We start from the raw sequence: 8,058 nt of genomic DNA on the forward strand, positions 1-8,058 counted from the left end.
TTTTGCCAGTCTTCTTGGAATAACTACTCTCTGCTAATTAAAAAGCCATAGCCAAGCATATATTGCAGAATCACCAGTTTCAAACTAATATCTACCTAACCAACCGTTCACAACGATTTGTGGTATTTTTCTCTCCTAACAAGGTAATGGCATAGAATATTGCTGTGAAAGCAGCTGTCATCTTTTTTTCTGCCTTTAACCTTGGATAAAATGTATTAATTAATGTGTTTGAGACTTTTAACTTTTCCACATGTTTGTAAGTAAAGGACCAATACAATTAATAAATCCAAATTTAGTAATTTCTATCTGACTGCAAGCCTACAGCTTTTCAAAGTTTCTGTCCACCTCCAGCATGAAATGCAGTCCTCAGAGTCTGCACCCGCCCGGTGGACCATCTTTTCTGCTTTTGCAGCACCTAGCCTGGAAGCCAAATGTTCCTGACAGGAGCTGCAGACCATGAAGGCTAAAATATAAGTGCCCAAAGATGTCCAGTTAATCCCAGCAGAGTGAGAACTAGTTTTTTTGAATACATCCTGTCATTTTAATCTCTTTTACCACCTGAGTATAACTCAGAGTTATTTCATATGCTCCTGAGTTGCAACCACTGTAAGAGACTGAAGTAGAAGAGGCAAGGCTAAAGAGAGATGCCAATCTTATCACCTTTCTTCACACTTACTGCAACTGGTGTTTATGAGGAGACTGGCTGCGCTGCTTAACAAACATCCCCTCAGACGATGACACAGAGGAATACGCAAGACATCCAACAACCTGCAGCTTTTCACAAAGTGAAGTACTACTCCTTCTGCTTATGCCTTTTCAAACCGCCTTTGACGAAGGCTCCTTGAAGCTGGTGCAATGTGTGGGAAAGTAATGGACAGGCATCTGCAATACCACAGGACCAGGGAGGAAATAAAGGGGTTTTATTTTTGGTTTGGTTGGATTGTTGGGGTTTTTTTTGAACAAAGTGGGGGAAATGTGCGGGGGGGGGGGGGGGGGGGGAAGCAGCCTCTACAAATCAAACTCTCTCTTAAATTTCTTTTAAAAATTAAACTTTCTCTATTTGTAGAATGATCACAATACAAAGACTTCTTAGGGTAACCACAAGATGCTTATAATTCTAAAACCACACTATTTAAGTGCATTGGAAATAATTTTCTAACATGAAAAAAACCACTCTAATTTTGTATTTGATCAAATACGTTTGCTATTTTCCCCACCTTCGGAACAGCACACGTGATCTATTTATTTAAACCAAATTTTATATTTTTCAGTAGATTCAGTGATACAGCTTTGCTATATTATTCAACAGTATTTGATCATATAGTCTTCTGCGAATCATTTATACCAGTCTTTCTGGCAGTTTTCTCATTTCTCTTCCAAGGGGTTATCTTCACTGCTGGTAGTGCACAGAAAAGTAGGTCACACTATGCATCCTGTCATTAATAAATATCATCTTAAACACTGCAAATTCACTTACTGGTAGTCAAATAGCATACAAATAATAAGGGTAAAAAGCATTTATGGCTACTACGACTAAAACACCAAGGACATGCCAATCCCAACCATTAAGCAATTTCTACAGTCTGGGAGAAAACAGGGTAAAACCCTTTGAGAGAGGAATGGAACAATACTCCTGTATATTCAGAGACCGAGATAATTATAAAACCACGACCTGTCTTCAAGAAGTCATTAAAAAGTTACAGCTCTGTTTGCCTGAGATACTGCAGGGGCCAATTTCATTAAGAATCAGCCTTCCACTGCTAAAGCGTCAGGATGCCATTTACAGTTCAGTACTAGGAGACTATCACGTAACTGGAGCCTCTCTGTTTCATTACGCAGCTCGCAGACGGTGCTCATCAGAATTAGGCATCAGGCTGGGACACACGCAGGACTTCAGCCAACGTAGATGCCAATTTCCTGAGCCAGAAACATCGTTCCCTGCTTGCCCTGAGCCACAGGCAGCCAGAAACAGAAACAGCATATTCAGTAGTCAATGCTGCTAAACAGCCTGTGCTTGCAAAAAACAACAGTGACTGAGGACAGAAAGCTGTGTTACGAAAGATAGGAAAAAGTCCAGGATGGAAAGGACGCCCAGAGAAGCCTGGGGAATTCATCCCACACTCGCTGGTAGTCTTCGTCACAGGGACAAAGCCATGCAGCATTAGGAATGGCTTGGCAAGCAAAGAGGTACCGCGGCCTCTCAAAATGGCCTGCTACAACTCCATCACCAAATTAGTTTGCTAAAAGAAGCCACATTGCTAGGCACCTTGCACTGGGTCAGACCTTAACTCAGTGACAGAAATGGATTTCCCATTTCTTGAGCTGTGGCTCATTTTCTCTAGAAATCTTTATTCTCACTCACCTGTGGAAAATTTAAGCAGGCATCCATCTCCATGTAGCTAGAGACATGGTAAGACACATTGCTACCACAAAACCCAAGAGATTTTGGAAGATAAAATTCATGCAAAAAATTGCATTGGTTTTCTAACATTAAATTTTGCTTGACTTCTAAACCCAAACCCAAAGTTCCTCAACAGTAAATGTAATGGTTAGGTTAAGAAAAAAAAAAAAAAAAAAAAAAAAACTGGGGAAAGCAATTACTTTTTCAAAGCTTTGATGGAAGCGGATATATAAAAATCTTGCTTCCATATTTTATGTACATTTTTTAAATATTTAAAACCTTGAAATGGGAAGATAAGATACATCTGATTCAGAGACTCTGCAGCCATATCTATAAATAGCTGTTTCTCTCAAACTTTTATACAGTTTAACATCTTGGATCTGATTCACAAAACTAAGTACGTATTTTATCTTTATAGCATATTTGAAGCTGTAAAACACTGATCTATATATGCAATTTAACTCAGCTCTCTGTACTCATAAAAGTGTCTTACAGTTGTGACAAGTGTTCTATCCTTATCTGCAATAGTCCTTTAGGAAAAAAAAAAAAAATCAGTGCTTGCAATAAAAACTACCTCTTTGCTAGACAGAGCAGTGATTTGCTTTGATTCAGAGTGACAAGGTGGAGACTTTGCCACCAGTGCTTTGCTTCAGGACAAAAGTAACAGAAATATTTCTGTGAGATTTAAGGTTGGCATAAATAGTCATCAATAACCCATACATTCGGATTTAACAGTTTTTGTGAATGTGTCAGTAAATTCATTTTAACCCCTAATGCTGTGTCCATCAAACTACATCAACACCCACCTACGTAGCAGCAAGCTACGCTTTTTAGGTAGGGTCACAAAACTACTACTTCCGAACTGCGTATGTCTAAGAATTAATCTAATCCTTCTTCTTTACAAACTTCCCATTTACTTTCCAAGTCACAAGGACTAACTGAAGAGTGAAGACTACTTCTAGAGAAGTTGTACGATCAGACCCTTTTTAGCACACAAAGAGTATACCCTGACAAGAACATCCATTCAAGTTGTTAAGTATCAAGCAGTGTTAAATCTTTAACTGAAAACACAATCTTACCTAATAATTATATCTTCACCATAGACCTTATGTTTTCAACTTAAAGCCATGGTTTAACTTTCAAGGCACAAACCCTCCAGGTAGTATACTAGGCACTACATCGAGAGATAACCAGTCATACTTAACACAGACTTCAATTTCAGAAGTGGAGAATGGCAGCTGCCTCTGAAAGTCTGAGAAAGAAATCAAATGAAATTTGAGAAATGTACAGGAGTACTGCTGGCTAAAATTCAGAAACCAATTTCACTTCAGCTGCCAGTTTTGAAACTTTTCTGAAAGTAACCAGGGATCTCAGAAGAGGAAAAGATGTGGTGTTTGCAAAATACGGTATAAAAATACAAATTTGCTTTGACCAAAGTCCTTTGCTACCTAAGCAGCCAATGTACAGACAGAGTATTTAACTGGTATTTGACAACAGCCAGCTGCAATGTTACAATGTACTTGTAATTCTATAGCCAAATGGAAGCTGTCCATGATCACAGGACATAAGCACCAAGTACCATAAATCTTTTGATCCATTTGGAGAACATACTGAGCAAAGAGTTCAGATCCAGCTGACCAAATCTTGGGCCCCACCTTTTATTTTTTCCTTTTTTTTTTCCTCTGTCAGCTTCTATCTCCGTATTTTCTGCCGTTTCTGATCCCCTGATGACACTGTGCCATGCCCACAGGGCACGCATTAATTCTGCCTCTAAACTGTGATGAATTAAGCAGCTTTTTATCCTGCTATAATTCCATTCCACTGATGTTACACAGAGTCAAAAACCTCAATTCAGCACTAACCAATCTGATCCCCCAGCAAAAATCTTTCACAATCATTAACATCTTTGGCAGCTGGGTGTCATTTCACATTTTTCTGTTCCACAGTGAAGGTAGCAGTGGACAGATCCCAGTCACATATTCTACTCCAAAACCAAAGAAGTGGCTTATGAGCTCTCCTGACCATATTGCGCATGTCTTCTTGTCGCCCTCTTCAACTGAGCTGAGGTCACTTATTCTTCTCCAAATCAGCCAAATCACTCACCCGGGTGGGAGTATGTCCTTCCTTTCCCTTCACTGAAGTAGTCAGGCAATGCTTATTCACCACTTTATGTTCCACAGCACATGTATTTTCCTCCTTCAAAATTACACATTCAAGCTGCATTTTCAGACAGGATTCCCTGAGCAAGAGCATTATCCTTAGAATTCAAATCAGTGACACATAACAATGGACCAAAACTTAACATATACAACCAATTTATATTTATTGGATAACCCTTTCATCAGCACAGTTGATATTGTCACTAAAAACATCTGTCACAGCACTCTCAAATTTTCACATTTTCCTTCTCATATACAACTCCAAGTCATGAACTGGCAGAAAAACAGAACAAAAAACCCAAAAGAATCTCAACATCTGAGTTTGTCAAGAACATTTCTGACAAACAACTGTCAGAAACTCTAAATACCTACTGGTTCTGCCTTACCCAAAGCATGGAGTGGATAACTACTCTAAGTCCCTTATAGTTCTACTAACCCAAGTTAGAGATACACATAAGAAGGAAGACACAAGAATAATTATTTTCTTTGCATATAGTTTACGGAATCCAGTATGTATTTTCTGAGTAGAGACACATGGATGCAGGAGCCAGAGGAGAGAATTCCATTTGCACTTCATGTTACTATTTATTGTTCCATATAACCTAGGTTGAAATTTCAGTCGCTTCAGCTATTGAAGTTCAATGTACTCATTGCACATTGCCTGTATTTCCTCATCTTTTTAGAGGAAGAACAATAAATCTGTAACCCTCAGGTTTTCATAAACACATTCAAATTTTTTTAAGGGAAGAAATACTTAAAGGCCCATTAATTTTAAACACAAAGGAAGTTATCTGGGGGAAAAAGACAACTACTACTGCCAGACAGGGGTTGTGAGATGACAATAATGGCAAAATCAAGAGAATGGAACTGGATTAGAGAGAAGCAATTTCTAGTCAGTTGTTCTAAAACCAATTCATTTACATATTTAATCCCAGTATTCTATAACCAGCAGGAAGAAGATAACCATTTGCTAGTGTTCAATACCTTTCTCCTTTTCCTTAAAGGTTAAAGCAGCATCAGCACTTAACTGAATCCACTAATAAAAGAGACAGAACTCTAGACATGGTAATACTGCAGTTAAAAGTTGTGGATTCCTTTTTCTGTTTCTAAAACCTTTTTTTTTTTCCCCCTAAAATGGTACTCAATACTGTTAACTACTAAGTTTTAGGGATGAAAGGGATCATCTCAGTAGGCTTACTCTTTTTTAAAAAAAATGTAACGTCCCTCCTACAACACTCAGTAGGAGTTGCAAAAAAATATCCAAAATACTACATTTGAAACAATTCCTCATTATTAAAAGCTCAAAGAAACCACTTAACAACTATGCAAAGTCCTTGCTAAGTCCTACTGCGCAGTGGTTAACACTGTTCCCTGTACTTTGCCAGTAGCATCAATGACAAGCTGCAGTAAAATAAGCAGGTATATATGTCCTCTTTAGCAGTCAGTGTTGCAGGAATAAAAGATGCACTGAGTAGACAGGCTGGCTTCAAAGCGCTGAAATGCTTAGTCTATTCCTGTCGTTGGCTTTCATTCTCAGAGTTGTTAGCTATTCCTTCTGTTGTTTACACTAAATACTCATTAGTAAGACAAGACATACGTTTATTTTATCTTAATATGCCAAAAACGAAGGAAAACATCCAGATATAGACAAAAGATGGAATTAACGGAAGCTGCGGACAACAATTATGCTGAATTCAAAAACTAGTGAGCCAGGCAGAATGGGGAAGAGGGGTGGGGAGGGGAACAAGAAAAAAACCAACCAACCAACCAAATCATCTTTGTCCATACAAAGGAATTCAGTAAAAGATGCTTTAGTAGAGCCCCAGGATTCTCTCTTCATTCCCTCCCATGACAGGCCTTTTGCTTTGAGTGGTTCTCAAGGCATCATGGTACCACAGTTAATAGTTTGAAGTAAGTTTCAAGCATGCCATTGCCCTAAGAGGTACCTGCTGTCAGGTAAGTTAAAACCCAACTTTCCTCTGTTATACAGAATTACACACAATAAAAAATACAGTAGATCACTCAAACAGTAGTGCCCAAATCAAGCCTACTTCACTGTGTAAGCACCATGGGGCTGTGTGCATTAGGACAGATGTTAACTAGAGGGTCACTTTGCCCCAAAATATCCTTGCTGTCCTCATACCAGCTTACAGCTCCCCTTTCCCAGGCTCACTCAGTCAGCTACTCCCACAACATTCTAGACAATTCGCTTCCTTGCACTGGATGTAGACACTTCAGTCCTCCTCTCGTGAGGGTCCAGCAACTCAAGCCCCACTTTCTAGTTGAAGAACAGCATTTAAAGCTAACAGATTTGAATGTTGTTAGTGAAAAAAGATGTAAAAGCCCCCCTCCGATATAGGAACCACACCAACTCTTAACACCTCCCTCCAAAACAGAGGTGCTAGGCCTGGCAATCGTTTTTTGCTTAATATCTCAACTGCTCAGCCAAGCATCTGTAGGACAAAAATTTTATCACAGTCTTCTGTCTGAGAAAAGGAAAAAAAAAAAAAAAAAAAGAAATCCAAAATTAGGTACCAGACTGCTGAGATTTTAAATATGAAAGCTGAAGTCTGGCAAAGTTATATATGCATATAAATGCCCTCAGCTTCAGCTGGGTATTTTCCCCTCACCGCTGTTCCTTAAACAGATGCTAAATGACCAACACTCACTATGAACGTTGCCTACAATAGAGAGGGAAGGGGAGACAACAGCTAATTTGTATTCCTTTGTGCCACTGTTATAATACTGTTCACGAAACATCAGTACGCCATACATTAGCCTCTAAAATTCAAAGATTAAATTATTTTCTACAAGACAAACCACGACAGAAACTGAAATTAACTGAAGAGAGCCTAGTGAGCTGGTCGTTTAACAAGTACTCCTGGCTCAACTACTCCAATTCACATAAATACTCAGATCACACCCAATCTCCAGTATGTGATTAATTATTTGCCCAGTGCTCAGGAAGAGCCAAGACGCACGGTCAGGATGACTTCTGAATGAACTGCAGGCTGCCGATGCCAAAGGCGGACCGAGAAGTTGTGACAGCCAGGCATTTTCTAGATGACTTGAGAGTGGCATGGGGAGACTCGGGGATTTTCTGTTACCTGTTCCCGCTTCCACCTTCGCTGCCAGAAGACCCTGGTTTTACATATATACGTATATGTAAGTGCTGTCACGCAGTGGGAGGAAAACAAAGGGACCGCTAACTTGGCTCATGCCGTCTGCACGGGGAGTCTCCGGGTCCCATCTTCAGGGTCGGGGTGTCACACGCGATGCCCGCCACGGAGGAAACCTCACGCCCGTGAAAACCCCCGTGCGATCGGCTCCCTCCTCGCGTGGAAGTGGAAACCACGCGCGACCAGGTCGCGGGGGGAGGTGGGGGTGGGAAGGACAGGACTGCACAAGGCAGCGCGGATGCCAGCACGACCCCGGCCGTCCAGAGGCGACCGCGCTGCGGGCTGGGTCGCTCCGCCAGCCTCCAGCCCAGCCCAGCCC

The 8,058-nt window shown here is 40.4% G+C and overlaps 1 protein-coding gene across 1 annotated transcript in view; it reads right to left on the bottom strand.

Annotated features, from left to right (window-relative positions):
- ZDHHC2 (zinc finger, DHHC-type containing 2) overlaps window positions 1-8,058 on the bottom strand; it is a 37,098-nt gene that overhangs the window by 25,923 nt on the left and 3,117 nt on the right. The gene's annotated exons all lie outside the window — the stretch shown is intronic.

This window comes from Haliaeetus leucocephalus, unplaced genomic scaffold (genome assembly GCF_000737465.1).
Source record: "Haliaeetus leucocephalus isolate CR32 unplaced genomic scaffold, Haliaeetus_leucocephalus-4.0 Scaffold284, whole genome shotgun sequence".
Lineage (NCBI taxonomy): Eukaryota > Metazoa > Chordata > Aves > Accipitriformes > Accipitridae > Haliaeetus > Haliaeetus leucocephalus.